The sequence below is a fragment of the Mustela putorius genome, unplaced genomic scaffold, assembly GCF_011764305.1.
Source record: "Mustela putorius furo isolate JIRA1106 unplaced genomic scaffold, ASM1176430v1.1 tig00537350_pilon_pilon_pilon, whole genome shotgun sequence".
NCBI lineage: Eukaryota > Metazoa > Chordata > Mammalia > Carnivora > Mustelidae > Mustela > Mustela putorius.
In genome coordinates, this window is record NW_025422471.1 from 21611942 (window position 1) to 21628210 (window position 16269).

The window sequence follows — 16269 nt, forward strand, 5'->3', positions numbered from 1 at the left end:
TCACCCAGATGCCTCTCTCGGCCACTCCCTGAAAAGGAACCCTCAAACCTGATCACCCCAAATGCCGGAGTGTAATCACAGGGCTGGGGGATACAGGGATATGGGGAAATGTGGGGAGAGGAAGGAGCAAGGCAGGCAGGGTGCAGAGCTAAACTTCGGTGCGCGTGCGCGCACACACACACGCACTCACGAGGGCAGGGACGAGAGGCATCAATCTCTCTGCTCCTACAAGGTGACTGCAAGGACATCAGGGAAAGCCCAGGCATCCACAAGACATTTTAGTCCTTCCTGTCCTGAAGCACCTGCCACAGAGGCTGGGCCAAGGTCGCTGGATTTGGCATATTAGCTATATTAGCCCTTTCAGGGCATATTAGCCCTGAGCCAAGGTGGCCTTGATGGCCACCACCAGCCTCAGAAACTACTTTCCATGTCCACATAGCCGGTGGCCTGGGGAGCTCCCTTGCTGCAGATGTCCAGGCATCTGGGGAACTCATTCTCTAACTTCTTCTTGAAATTAAGGTACCTACCCTTGTAGCCTCAGCTGCCACCATAAATGACCACAACAGTGAGGGCCCTGGCTAGGGACAACAACGAAGACAGGTGAGGGCCAGTGAGCTCCACTGCCCAGGGCTGCCAAACAAAAGCAGGATCTGTGGGTTTCATTAGTAGTTCTGGTGGATTTGTGTTCTAGGTTTAAGAATTATTATTATTATTATTATTATCCTGTAGTAGCTCCATAGTGAGTGTGTAAATGAATAAGTTGTCATTTAGTGAGTGAATAAGTGAGTTATTTACATACTCCTAGGTTACACTCAGAAACCAGTTTGAATCAACTGTGCTCCATGATGGTTCTCTAGGTTCTAGGCTGTTTGTGCTCCACCAGAATGCACAAACCTGGAGGAAAAAAGAGAGATCTAAGATAGAGAAAGGATTCAAAAGGCTGTCAAGCAAGGAATAGCTATAGCAACAGGAGATGCTGAGTCTGAAAAGACAGACCTGGGAGCACGAGTACTGCCTTCACTTAACTCAAAGGCCTGCCGAAGGACAGAGATCACAGAAGAAGCTGAAGGGAGTTAGACTTCAGCGTGATATAAGATTTGTGAAAAAGTAGTGATGTCTGGGTATTAGCTGGGTGCCTTGAAATTCACTGCCAGAATTCCGAAACTGGCTTTTTGAGCTCTGGGCCAGTGTGTTGCAGAGGAAACCCCAATGCCAGGCACTTCAGTGCACATATTTACTAATTTTTGGCCAGCCAATATCCCTTGGCTCTTTTCCTAGTAACAGCCTCTTCGGCTTCTTTGAAGGCTGGCTTTTCTCTCACTTTCAGTTCTGATAGAGCTCTCTGTCTGGCGCTAGAGGAAGAACACTGATCCACCCCCAACCAACTGTGAAATCTGCATCTCCCTACACAGTACCTGGTCCAAAAATGAGCAAATAACCCAAGTGGAGCCCATCAGAGGCCATGAAATCAAACTCTGGGAATTTTGCTTACATTGTTAAAGACTCTTCCAGTAGATTTAAAATCGTGACAATGTGATGTGGAAAATAGGAACTCGGAGGAAATGAAAAGAGGAGAATTTCAAAACGATCTTATCAATAGCCTTAGAGTAAACGAGATAATGTATCTGTGAAATAAAAGACCGATGCTACAGAGAAAAAATATTCAGGTGCTGGAAAAGAGTTCTTGGAAATTAAAAAATGTGGTGTTAGTTCTCATTAAGGAAAAGAAAAGAAAAAAAATTGATGATCAGCATATCCTGGTTATGCTTCAGCTTCCCTAGCTGCATATGCCGTTCAACAAACTGCCTGATAAGCCACCTTTAATTAGACTACTGAGCTGCCTGGTTCTGCAGGCAACTGTGTATACGAAGTCTTTTCTTCTGATATTTTCAATAAATCTCAGTTGTTAAAAGTTAATGAATAAAAATTTTAGATATAATAGTAGTCTTGAAATAAAACTCTTAAAAAGAGTATTTGGACACATATTCTATTCAATAAATCTGACAAAATCTTGACAAAAGTAGAAAAGACAAAGATATGTAATAGGAGAGAAATTATATACATGATTAATTCAGGAGGGTTAATATGCTAAAAATATAAGATAAAAAAAACCAGAATAGAGAAAATGGAAACAAATAAACTATTAGAGAAATAATACAAGAAAAACTCCCGAGGACAGGAGTATTCATAGTAAAAATTCACTGAAGCAGAGTGAAAATAAATGCCGAAGACCCACACTAAGGCGTACCACCATCCTAAAAGTAAATTCTTTTTATCATAAGACTTGGAAGAAAATAAAAATAAAAACGTAAGAGTCAAGAAGGGTCTTCCCAGACTCTGAAATGCAAATCCATGCAATGCTTTGCTTTCATGGTGCATATTTCTCTTAAACAAAGCTTTGAAAAAAATCATTAAAACATTTTAATAGCTTGGTATTTTAAGAAATTTTATAGTGACCTCCTTCATAAACATGGCTATCAAGATCCTTCGATCTAGAAGAGGCTAGAAGACATAGGTGACTCAAGAAAGGGAATCAGGAAAACCACCTTCCCTTAGAACTCTGTCTAGTGGGACGCCTGGGTGGCTCAGTTGGTTGGACGACTGCCTTCGGCTCAGGTCATGGTCCCGGAGTATCGGGATTGAGTCCTGCATCGGGCTCCCAGCTCCACGGGGAGTCTGCTTCTCTCTCTGACCTTCTCCTCGCTCATGTTCTCTCTCACTGTCTCTCTGTCAAATAAATAAATAAAATCTTTAAAAAAAAAAAAAAAGAACTCTGTCTAGTGGATAATGAAGGCCTATAATCCCAGAATACTATATATGATGAACAGGTTTCTCAAGATGACTTCTTGAAGCTCCAAAATTGCCTCAATAAAGGATTCAAACCAAAAATTTTTGAGTGTTACAATTGTGTAAAAAAACGTATCTGTAATATGGCCAATCATAAAAATTTGCAAAAATAAAACAAGCTTTAATAGTATCTTTCTATGGGTGATATATTTATTCATTCCCCAATTTTTAAAATATTATTATATTAGTTTTGTGATGAAAATATTAAGCTCCCTTTCTTTTTTCCTTTAAAATAATTGGCCCCAAGTACAAAATGATAACTTCAATTCATTTTGTTTATTCTCATGACATGTTCCAAGATAATTTTGTGAACACCTAAGTGTTCCATTTAGTATTAGGAGAAGTAAAATGTTAAAAGATGTTTAAGCTCTGCAAAGTTGAATAGAATAGCATTTGAATGACAGGATATAATTACAGATAACTAAGGATGTGGTACAAAATGTACCCAATCCCACCTCTTCATACTTAGCTAAGAACAGAACACTTTAGTAAGATATGAGATTAATAAAATATCAAAAGAAATAATAATTGTGGAAGAACCAAATCTTCCTAGTTAGAGCTACCAGAGCTGGAAGAATTATTACTAAAATTTAATACAATCTATATCAATCATAATGGACTAGAATATGTACCACTTGTGTGTCATTTAATTGAAATCTGCCTTTTATTTTCCTTGTTTCCAAGAATATGTGTCCAAATACTCCATCTAAGCTTATAAGAGCCTTATGAACAAATACCACATCCTATATATCTCTCTGTCTTAGCTCAAGATCCCCCTAACGCAGAGCCTAGACAAGGTCTGGAAACACATAGTTTGTTTGGGATGTGATCCTAGAAAGCAGAAATGAGGGAATAAAACAGAAAAGGATGAAAATTCTTTAAAGGGTACATTCTCAGGGCACCTGGGTGGCTCAGTCAGTGAAACGTTTGCCTTCAGTTCAGGTCATGATCGCAGGGTCCTGGGATCAAGTCCCACATTGTGCTCCTTGCTAAGTGGGGATCCTGCTTCTCCCTCTCCCTCTGCTGCTCCCCCTTTTTGTGCTCTCTCTCTCTATCAAATAAATAAAATCTTTTAAAAAAATAATAAATTGTGCATTCTCAATGTCACTTTTAGGTCATTAGGGCTGGACTAAAATTTGAGTGGCCCAAGGGGATATGACGTGAGCTCCGAAAACATCTGCTATACTCAGATAACTAGAATCTTGCCCTACACTCAAGACTCAGTAAAAGCTTTCTGAGTCATTTAATCAATTCCAGTGCTCCCAAGCCTTCCTATTCAAACCAGTGATCACCTGGGAAGTTCTATATTGCCTTTTATAACCACATTCTAGAACCTTACGTCATTTTGTCAGGTCCATGTGTCTTCTTAAGGCAAGTAATAGACGCCTTTTCATGTCAGCCTAACCTAACAGGATATTTATTATTAGATTATGGGAATATCTTGGAAATCCCAACATAAGTGCCAAGCTGAGTTTGAATTTGGAAATTTGAAGGCAGACCTCTTCTCTGCATGCTGGTTTTTTTTTTTTCTACTACAGAGTTTAAAATGAGCCACTATGCTGAGTGGACTGTCAGTCAAGCATCCACTGCTCATTGCCTGCACTGAGGTGGTCCTGTTAGCCATGGAGAGATGGGAGATAGGACCCTGGATGTTAGAGATTAGCATTTTGCCGAGAAGGCACATAAAGAGAAGTCTGCATACAAAGTGAGGATCAAATGACTGCTACTTACAAGTATTATAGGAGCACACGAAAGGGGTATGCTGAGATGGTCAGCAAAGTCCCCACAGAGGAGGTGAGCTGCATTGGCAAGGAGCTACAAGATTTAGAAAAGTGCAGTGGAGAAGAGGAGGCAGGAAAGGACAAAATGTGCAAGCAAGAGCTCGGAGGAATGAATGTGCCCAGTCTGCTTCTAAGAAATGACCTGCCCATCCATGCTGATAAATGCATTACCGAATGCTGGTCAAGATGGCAAACTGGAACCTATTAGAATCCTAGGAACGTCTTCCCGGTCTTCTCACATTAGAATTCAGTCACTGTCTTACCTTGCATAAGATCTTGAAAACGGCGCAGAATACCTGGGTGAACTCTCTTACCTAGTCACAAACATAATCGATTTTTTTAATTAATTAATTTATTTGGAGAGAGAGAGTGCAGATGGGAAGGGCAGAGAGAAAGGAGAGGGCTTTTTTTATTATTATTTTTTAAGATTTATTTGTTTATTTGAGAGAGAGAGAGAGAGCGGATAAGTGGAAGGGGCAGGGAGAGGGATGACGGTCTTAAGCAGACTCTGAGCTAAGCACAGAGCCCTTGGTGGGGCTTGATCTCACAACCCTGAGATTACAACCTGAGCCAAAACCAAAGCGGAAACCAGCTAACTGACTGCACTACTCAGACGCCCCACCATAATCAGCCTTAACTGGGATCAAGGAACACTAAGAATTCATCCACAAGAAAGGGGTTCTGACCAAAAAGAAAAGGAGCTTTCTTTTCCAGGGAGCCGTGACACACAGATAGCTTTCCACAGAATTTGAAGATATGGACTGTATGACATTTGTATGAGGCTTCATAATTAATTTTAACACTGCATGCTTGTGCTTTAAAATTATTTCCCTTGAGAGGCACCTGGGTGACGCAGTTGGTCGAGCGACTGACTCTTGGTTTTGGCTCAGGTCATGATCTCAGGATCGGGGGATCTAAGATCAAGCCTCACATCAGGCTCTGCGCTCAGCATGGAGTCTGCTAGAGATTCTCTCTCCCTTTCCCTCTACCCCTCCCACTCGTCCTCTCTCTCAAATAAATAAATAAATCTTTTAAAAAAATAAATAAAATTCTTTCCTTTGAGTTGAAAGCAAAACCGAAAGTGATAGTAATTCTTAGTTAATGTTCTCATTCTTAACCTCCTCATTCTTTAAGAAATGGAACACCCCTGACTTAAATCCATCAGCCATCAAAGAACCCTATTGTACCATGATTAGTTATCATCACCTAAACATTATGTTAATGTAGAATATAACAATTACTTGTTTTCATCACACTACTATTTTACATTGTAAAAATGCTCACCAAATATTTTCAAAGTTTAAAAAAAATTTTTTTAAATGTAGTGTATTAACCAGGTGTTCACTCCTTAGTTTTCTTTCTTCCTTCTGCATATTTGTTAAGTAGGAGCTGTCTATGACTTCAGCCTTATAAGAACAACTCTTGTCTCAGCTCTCCATCCTGGCAAAGCTTGTGTTGGACTTCTCCCACTAAGGTTGTCCCAGTCTTGCCCAGATTCTCTAGTCTTCTCTGTTCTTGGAGACCCCTGTTCCCAACAAAGTCACCAGCTTGGGTTGCAGATCCTTTGCTCATCCAGCAATGTGACTTTAAAAAAGAGGAAGTAGATCTATATTGGGCGTGTATCAAATGGTAAACAAAAAGCAACTTTAAGTGGCAATAGCATACAGAAGAGATGAGTTATCCTGAAATACAACAGTGCTTTGGAAACAATTAATCTGTCAATAATGTGACATGAAAGCATGCTGTATGGTAATGATGCTCAAGAAAGCGGCTTATGTATTACTTTTTTTTTTTTTATAAAACCCACTTTTAAAAAAAGATTCTATTCATCCATTTACTTGAGAAAGACAGAGAGAGAACAAGAGTGGGGGGAAGGTTAGAGGGAGAGGGAGAAACAGGTTCCCCACCGAGCAGAGAGCTGGAGGTGAAACTCAATCCCAGGACCCTGGGATCATGACCTGAGCCAAAGGCAGATGCTCAACTGACTGAGCCACCCAGGGGCCCCAAAGCAGATTTATTTTAAAATGTTGATTGTCAAGCCTAAAGGAGTCAAATTCCATCCTTCTAAATAATTAATTAGTTAATTTGGGGGGGGAAGTGTCCATATAACAAATATCTGCCCAACAAAGTAAAGCAAATATCTCAAACTGAAGGGATAATTCTACCTATCAACTAGATAGTGTTACCAACCAGTGAGAAGTCCATCTGCAATGAGATTCTACTAGGCATGTCAATATCAAACCAGAAAAAGAGGGTATCAAAGTTGGATTCATGAGAGTTTCAGAAAGCAACCATTTCCTACAGGGTTAAAAAAAAAAAAAGGTGTTAAAACACTTAAGCTAATTGTCCACACATCTCAGGGATGAGAAAAATTCAGGCTTGGCTCTAGCATTGAGACTAACCTGTTCTTAGCCAACCCTGCATTCCAGTAACATCTCGACCCCCAGCCAGCCTTTCTGTGTGGTAACACTCTGACCCCAAGCTCTGATTCTGTGACTTGGAACCAAACAGACACTCTCTGATCCCAGTTCTGCCTTGGAACCAAACAGACACTCTCTGATCCCAGTTCTGCAAATGAGATACCTGTCTTTGCCACTCCCTTCTTCACCCTGCCTGTCTTTCCTGCCAAATAAAACAATTCTCTAGGAGTGGGTGTCTGATTACAATCCCTGTTCTTCCATAATTGCCTATGCAATTTGGGGTTAATCATTTAGCCAGCCTGAACCTCAATTTTCTTATTTGTAAAATAAAGGGTTTGGATGAGATGGTTTCAAAGGGCCCTTTGAATCCTAAAACACCACCGCCTTTCTGTCAGGCTCTCGGAGACTGTGGCCTGTCTCTGATTGGTCCTTTGTCCTTTCAAAGAATGAGTAGCAATTAAGTGCACTGAACAAACATGTTACAACTCAACATTCTTTGTAAAATATATGCTTTCCTGTCAGTTGGACCCTTAATGTAACTGTAGTTTTAAAATTAATTCTTCCTGGTCTAGAAATGGACCAGGTACAGAAAAATATCACATATCCTATTTTCACATAGCGTATGAAACAGCCAGTTTGGAATAATAAAACCAACATTGGCTAACTTACACAAAAAAGAAATTTATTGGAAAGACATTGGGTATGTCAATTTCAGGGAAACTGGAGAATTAGTCTTGGAAACAGGAACTCATGGCACAGTCAAGTTTCCACCAGAGGTTCAGTGCATGTAGGGTGCTGGTTCTGGTATCACCAGCCCCCAACATTTGTCACACCACCCACAGATGTCTTAATTCCGTCCAGCCACTTGAATGCTCTTTGACTGTCTCTGGCCTCATTACCACTTCCTGAAGGGCCAAAGTCTTGGGGAAAAGCCTCTGTTTGGATGAGCCTTGGTCACGTATCCATACATGGGACCAATGAGTCCAAACCTGGATTATCTGCTCCTCTCCAGCTTCCAGAGTAGGAAGCCTGATCCTGACCTCTATTCATCTTGCACTCATGAAAATAGAAAGAGTGTTTAGAGGCTGGACAACCAAAAATGACAAATGTTCACTACACAGTTTTCTCACTTGTGATCACAAAGTCAACACATCCTGGAAGCATCTGTAAGAGGTTAATTATATTCTGGAAAGGTTTATAGCTGATCGATTATTCCAGCATTATTTCATCTCTTCATCGATTTATATGAATCAGTGGTTGGTCCAGTTAATGAAAACATATTCATCAGGATACTGACCAATTTATTGGGCTGACTTTTCATATTTACTTGACTCCTCTGGAAGACAAAGTGAGTATCTGAAATGAATAATGAGCCACTGGAAGAAAAAAGCACATCTTCATTCAGAGCACAAGCTGTCACTGATTTTTAGAGTAAAAAGTAATATCTGGTATTTAGTCCTAGTAAAGTTCTTCAAAGAGATGATGTTAATTTCCCTAAGACTTTGCATTGTCCTTGTTTTTGAGATCGGCTGGGATGTCTGAATTAGTTGGAATTTAGGTGACAGATGTTGGAAGAGACACCAGAGGTAAGTCCTGTCAGCCTCATTCCAAAACAAGTCCCTTAAGCCTCAGAAACAATTTTTCCACCCTGAAACAGAAGTGGCATGCAGATTCCCACCAGGTTGCTGGCCATTAAGTAGGACCCCTTCCATGGCCAACGTGGAAGCGAAATTTAGAAGAGAGAAGAAAAGAGAATTTTGTCAAGGAGCTCAGAGATTGAGACAATCTTCTAGAATAAATGTTAAGTTCAGAGAGGAACTTGTCTGACAAACTGCAGAGGCATCCTCACATAAGAGGCCTTCTAGTTTTGTTATGTTTTTAAGATATTCAGGGGTCGACCAAAGAAAGCCTCCCTTAAAGAGAACCAAGCAGCCAGCAACCCAGAGTCCTCTATCCTGGAATGCAAAGCTCCTCCCTGTACTGGGTCATATAGTGGTTTGGACTCCTAGTCCCACAGGAGAAGTGTGTCCTTCCAATTGCTTAAGGAAGTGTCTACAGTGGTACACAGAATGGGGGCACCTGGCTGGCTCCATCAGTAGAGTGTGCAACTCTTGATCTCAGGATTGTGAGCTTGAGCCCCATGTTGGGTGTAGAGATTACATAAAAATAAAAACTTTTTAAAAAAGGAATGTATTCATTATGATACAAGTTTGGATGCATATAACAAAGGCTTGAATAACAGTAGCTTAAATAAGATGGAAGCTTGTCTCTTTCCATGTAAAAGACTCTTCACTAATATGATACCTACTTGTCCTCCAGGTCTCACTGGAAATGTCACCTCCTCTGAGAAGCCTTCCCTGATGTTACCTAGACAAGCTAAAGTATTCTTACCTTCTGTTCTCTGAGTCCCTTCTCTATCAAAACAATGATCATATTTTGTGTTATTGACTGTTTAATTTTCTCCACATTAGCATTAGCAACACAAGGGTAAGGACTATGTTAATCCTGCTCATCAGCATATCTCCAGAGAGCCACCCCCCACCTGCACAGCACAGGTACTTATTTGAGGTACTGAATGGTACCTCTGCTGAATGTTCTTGAGGGTGGCAGGAACTGAATACTTCTGGCTTATCATACATAGGGTTCTTGCTCAGAAAATTCCAAAATAGTAAATGCTATATATTTTTTTTTATTTAGTTATGAGACAGAGTGTGTGCACACAGGTGTGGGGGGTGGAGGGAAGGGACAAACACTCCGTGTTAAGCAAGGAGCCCAACCCAGGGCTTGATGCGGGGTTCCAACCCACAACCCTGAGATCATGACCTGAGTCAAAACCAAGAGTCGATGCTTAACCGACTGAGACATCCAGGCACCCAAGTAAACAGTATTTTTTAAATGGGGAAATAATAGCCATTTATGCTCCTTGCACAGCTGTGGATTTGAAAAAGAGCAAAAACAAATATTTCCATTTTTTTATTGTTTTATGTTAGTCACCACATAATACATCATTACTTTTTAATGTAGTGTTCCAAGATTCATTGTTTATGTATAACTGAAGACCTTAGTCTATAGAGCAGGGTTGGCAAACTTCCTGAAAAGTGACAGTGAATTATTTCACATTTGGCGGGCCATATGATCGCCACGACTCCACTCTGCCGTAAAACTAGGAAGGCGGCAACAACCAAGATGTAAACTAAAGTTGTGGCTGGGTTCCAATACAACTTGATTCATGAATGCTGAAATGTAAATTTCACCTCATTTTCAAATGTCATGAAATATTCTTTTAATTGTTTCCAACCATTTAAAAACATGAGGCATTCTTAGTTCATGAGCCTTGCAATAAAGGCAGCAGCTAGGTTTGGCCCGCAGGCTATGGTGTGCCAGCCCTATCAGAGAGCACATTTTTGGCGGAGAAGAATCTGGCCTTGTTTCATTTCTTATGCCTCTCAGTGTAATTCATGTTCCTAAGCACCTACTATGCGCTGGTGCCAGGCCAGAGGCTGCAGGACAGCAAAGATGGTTAAGACTAGCTCTGTGCCACTAAGTTTACGCGACAGGCATCCAAATCCACCAGCTGTGGTTGCAGCGTCTGGCTGATGGAAGGAGGTTACTTCATGACAAGGTGGCACCTGAGGGGTAGGTCATGGGCTATGTCCCTCCAGGAACCAGCAGCACTCAGTCTCGGTACAGGTCTGGATGAATCCCGGAGCGAATGCTGGGCAGTAAGGCTAGGAGCGCCTGTATCAACTGTCTGAGGGACCCTCAGGGACCAGCACAGAGCTCCGTCTGGTGGGCAACTGAGAACTAAAGGGGGTGATTAAACTGAGGGAATTGAACTGGTAACAACAATGCATTGGTTCTTTCAACGTTCTCACTTTCAAACTATTAAAAAGTGGTTTCTGAAGCTATTTGATTCCTTTTTTCTGTTACTAATTTACCAAATATTTCAACTGACAAACTCTCCTGGGAGAAATACATGGAGTTCAAGGGCACCTGGGAGGGGGAAATGCCATCTGTGTTTTCCCAGGGGCAGAGCTTATAAAAGGAGCCATTGTATGGTAAAAGAAAATAGAAAGCCAAGAATAAAATGGTAATTTCAAATATTCATTAGATTTTGAGGAAACTGAACTATCAATCACACAATGCCCTTCTTAGCTGCACATTAAATAGGAAACTCCTGGGTGGCTCAGTTGATTAAGCAATTCCTTTTGGCTCAGGTCATGATCATGGAGTCCCAGGATCCCACTCCCTGCTCAGCAGGGAGTCTGCTTCTCCCTCTAACCCTCCCCCTTCTCATGTTCTCTCTCTCTCTCAAGTAAATGAATAAAATGTTTTATTTATTTATTTATTTTTATTTTTTTAAAGATTTTATTTATTTATCAGAGAGAGAGAGGGAGAGAGAGCGAGCACAGGCAGACAGAATGGCAGGCAGAGGCAGAGGGAGAAGCAGGCTCCCCGCCAAGCAAGGAGCCCGATGTGGGACTTGATCCCAGGATGCTGGGATCATGACCCGAGCCGAAGGCAGCTGCCTAACCAACTGAGCCACGCAGGCGTCCCAGAATAAAATATTTTAAAAAGGAAACAAAAAAAGACACTCCTATTTTGCCCCTAAGGAGAAAATCACTCAATATTACACTGCCTTTTCCCTTTTGTCTCTGAAATGGGAGCTTTGTTGGAAATCATCAATAGGAAAACAATAAATCATTCTTTCATAGCACCATAAAATACAGGCAGCAGGAAATATCAACCCAAGTTAGGAAGATGAAAACTAAATTCTCCTTCAGTTGGCATAAAATGTCACCTTGCTCATCCAACCAAAAATTCAGGACAAGTCTCTTGGAGCGCCTCCTATTAAAAGATACCATCTTGGCACCTAGGATGCTCAGGAAATGGATGTGACATCAATCTGCATGCAGGAACCATCTCCTGCATGCACAGTCTAATTGGGGGTTGAGGATCTGACTGCTGGCATGCAGATGAGTACTCCTGGGCAGAGACAGGCTGAGTGCCGCAGCTCTGCCTTCCCCTCAGGGATTCACCTGGCTGCTCCATTCTGCCAGCTTTATCCATCCCCTTTCTCCTCTCCCCAGTTCATAGAATTCGTAGATAAGGCAGTCAAGTGCTGGTTGAGCGCCAATCAGACAAACTTCTGTGGTGCAAGATCAACCTTTCTCCTTAACTGAATAATTTCCATTTTAAGGTTTTTTAATTGAGGTAAAGTTGAAATTTTTTATTTTAAATTTTTGAGTAAGTATTACATTTATAGGGTTCAAATTTCAGCAATTCTAGGAGTAAACACAAAAGGACACTTCCTCCTACGACCCCTCCTCCACCTCAGAAATTTTTTATTTTAAATTTTTGAGTAAGTATTACATTTATAGGGTTCAAATTTCAGCAATTCTAGGAGTAAACACTAAAGGACACTTCCTCCTACGACCCCTCCTCCACCTCAGTTTCCTCTCCCTACAGGTAGCCTATGTTACTATTATCATTTCCTAAATAGCTTCAGTGTTTTAAATGATGATAGTCATTGTATTAGTTGAGGTAAAAGGCTGGAATGAATAAGTCCCAAAGGCAGTGGCTCAAACAAAAATAGAAGTTTCTTTGTTTCTCATATAAGCGTCCAGGGTAGGTGGTCCAAGCCTATGTGTGGCTAAGTATTGCACATTCAGAGATCCAGGCTTCCTGGCAGGTTTGCCATCTTCACAGAGGAGCTCCAGCACCGCCACTGGGTCAGAGAAGGAGTAGAAGGCAAAAGCCGGGGATTTTCCCTTCCATGCACTGCCCTGCCCTTCATTCACTGTTGGCAGAAGCTTGGTCACGTGGCCACAATGGCTGCAAGGGAGGCTGGGAAAGGCAGCTCTATGCCAGGGGCTGCTCTGCTACTGCTCTTGTAGTTGTGCTTTGTTCCTTTAAGGAGGTTAGCCCCTGGCCCACTCTCTACAGATCACCTTACAATGCTTTCCCAGACTGCTGCCCAGCACCTCTGCCAAGTGAGGGCAGCAGCCCTTCCCTTAATCCCTGAAGAAAAGCTAATACCAGGTTGTAATGTTCAAACGGCTGTTCTGGCAGAAGAGAAGTACCATGCAGAACAGCCATGGTCAATGGTAGGCCCTACTGACTGCCCACTCTCTCCTTGATCAATCAATCACCAACACTTTTATAGAGTTTTGTGTGATTTATGGAAATTGACTCATTTAATCTTCACAGTAATTCTCCAAGACAGGCACAGTCATGGTCCAATTTCCAGTTTACAGATGAGAAAACCAGGAAACAGAGAGGTTAAGTCATTTGTTCAGGGTCACAGATAGAAACTTCTGTTAGTCTGCCCGTTTTACCAACAGAACCTTGATTTTATTGTAATTTCAGTGAACTCTGTAAAAAAAGATCTTGCTTCCCTGACAAGCGGAGGTAGCCATATGATCCAGTTTGGGGTTAGGCACCAAAGAAAACTATTGTTTTGCTAAAACAAACAAATAACAACAATAACAACAACAAAAACAAAACAGGAGAGATACAGATGGTGTACATTTTGCCCTTTGACCCTTACCCTACTTCAGCTTTGGAATGTGGACAAGATGCCTGGAAGTCAAGCAGCCATTTTGTGACCATGAGATGAAAAGTGAGGATGGCTGAACAGGAAGTTGGAAAGAATCAGCTGCACCAGCCATGGATTTCTTTGATCTGTGAATGAATATATATGTATGTGTGTGTGTATATATATATATATAGAGAGAGAGAGAGAGAGAGACCCCCATTTGAATTGGGCCCAAAGCCATCTTCACTGACACTTAAAACTAGATCCTGTTCCTGACTGCCCCAAAGTCCACAGGTCAATTACTTCTTTTTAGGGGTACCCCGACTGGCCTCTCCTTTAGGCCTCTCCATCAGGCCCTGTATCTTCTTCTCAGAATCCAACACTCATTTTCTCTATATTTCAGGCCCCAGCGCCGGTCTACCCTCAACAAGGACAATCTTTCTCATCATAATGCACAGTCCTTCTTCGTGGTCTTGAAATTCAGAATTCCAGCAGAGGATTTGGATCTACCCACTTAAACTGGGTAGCCCTGTTTCACTGCCATCCCTGCAGTTGTATTTGCTAAGCTATTTACAAAGTTCAAGGAAAGACTCACAGGTATCTCCTAAATTTTAGAAAATTCTAGCCTTTTCATAATATCACAGAAGCCAGTATGCAGAGGGAATGAAAAACAATTGGCCTCTCAACTCTGAAGGACCCAGTCTTCAATCCAAAAGAGCCATTTACATGTTCCTCTGCTAGGATATAGAGCAAATACAGAGGATCAGCTCCTACCACGAGGGAAAAGATTGCCTGGCCTAAGGATTGCTGTTGAGGGACAAAGGGTTGCACACAAAACAGATTCTATTGTTCTCCAGTATATCATGAAACTATTCTCTCTCTCTTTCTCTCTTTTAAGATTTTATTTATTTTTTTGAGATAGGGAGTGAGAGAGAGAGAGAGCATGAGTAGGGGAGGGTGTGTCAGAAGAAGAAGGAGAAGCAGGCTCCCCACTGAGCCGGGAGCCCAATGTGGGGTTCAATCCGACTCTGGTTCAGGACCTGAGCGGAAGGCAGATACTTAACCGACCAAACCATCCAGGCATCCTAAATTTTTTTATCAGGCACCCTAGTTTTGTTTTTTTTTTTTTTTAAGATTTTATTTATTTATTTGACAGAGAGAGATCACAAGTAGGCAGAGAGGCAGGCAGAGAGAGAGAGGAGGAAGCAGGCTCTCCCTGCCAAGCAGAGAGTCCGATGTGGGACTCCATCCCAGGACCCTGAGATCATTACCTGAGCCGAAGGCAGAGGCTTAACCCACTGAGCTACCCAGGCACCCCCAAAACTAGTATTTAAGGCAACTTTCCTCCTATAAGGAAACACACAGTGTGGGAGACTTCTGTGGACAGCTCGGGGTTTTGAGACTGAGCACATCGAAATCTAAGGTTTATAGATTTTAAGCACAGACTATTAAATAGAGATGTTAGAGGCACCTGGGTGGCTTAGTAGTTAAGCATCTGCCTTCAGCTTAGGTCATGCATGATCCCAGGGTCCTGGGATGGAGCCCTACATCGGGCTCCCTGCTCAGCAGGAGCTTCTCCCTCTCCCACTTCCCCCTGCTTGTGTTCTCTCTCTCTCTCTTGTGTTCTCTCTCTCTCTCGCTGTGTCTCTCTCTGTCAAATAAATAAATAAAATCTAAAAAAAAAAAAAAAAAATGAAGGTGTTAGCCCTCACGATCTTTCAAGCACATCAGAAGTATTTTTTTTTTTTTTCCTTCCCAGAACAGGAAAGCAATCTTCTTTCTGATTCCAAAGATGAATCAGAAAAATACTGGCAAGCTTGGAAATAGCAAGCAATCCATCCCTACACTAAGCTGTTATGGTTTAGAAAATATTGGGGAAAAGCTCAGCCAGGGGGCTTCCCTTTATGCTAGGACAGTATGGAGAAAGAGGGAGACATGAAAAAATGACTGGAAAGAAAGCAGGGGGGAAGAAAATGATGAATATAGGGAATAAAACAGGCTGTTTCTCTCAGTGTGACAAGGAGCTTACTGTTTAATGTTTTCCTATAGCTTTTCCTGTCCTACAGAGAAGCATCCCTAAAAGATAATATTCATTGTATTTGGATCTTTTCTCACATGAAAAAGTCCTTGAAAAATGTATCTGCATCTCTAGCGCTGAAACTAAATATTTTCCTGAATGGATGAGAATATCAGGGCCATTGACAGGGGAAGCAAGGAGATAGCCCCGCCCACTGCCCCCCAAGGACCAGGACAGAGCCTCCCTTGCCCACCAAGCCAGGCCCAGTGGGTTCCAGAAACTGGAGGGTCTGGAGCTCTCCCAAACCCACTCAGTGGGGTCACCCATTGTCCCCAGTCTGCCAAAACTGTTCTGGGGCACACCACTTAAAGCTCTCTTCAAAAACCATCTCTGAAACTTCTGAATTGTTTTTTTTTTTTAAGATTTTATTTTATTTTATTTATTTGACAGATAGAGATCCCCAGTAGGCAGAGACGCAGGCAAAGAGAGAGAGAAGAGGAAGCAGGATCCCCGCTGAGCAGAGAGCCTGACTCAGGGCTTGATCCCAGGACCCTGAGATCATGACATGAGCCAAAGGCAGGGGCTTAACTCACTGAGCCATCCAGGCGCCCTTAAATTAGTTCATTTTATTTTATTTATTTTTTTTTAAAGATTTTATTTATTTAT

General features: G+C 41.8%; 1 pseudogene; it reads right to left on the reverse strand.

Moving 5' to 3' along the window:
* Window positions 1–244: 244 nt before the first annotated feature.
* LOC123390411 lies at window positions 245–4513 on the reverse strand (annotated as a pseudogene).
* Between the last annotated feature and the right edge of the window lie 11756 nt (window positions 4514–16269).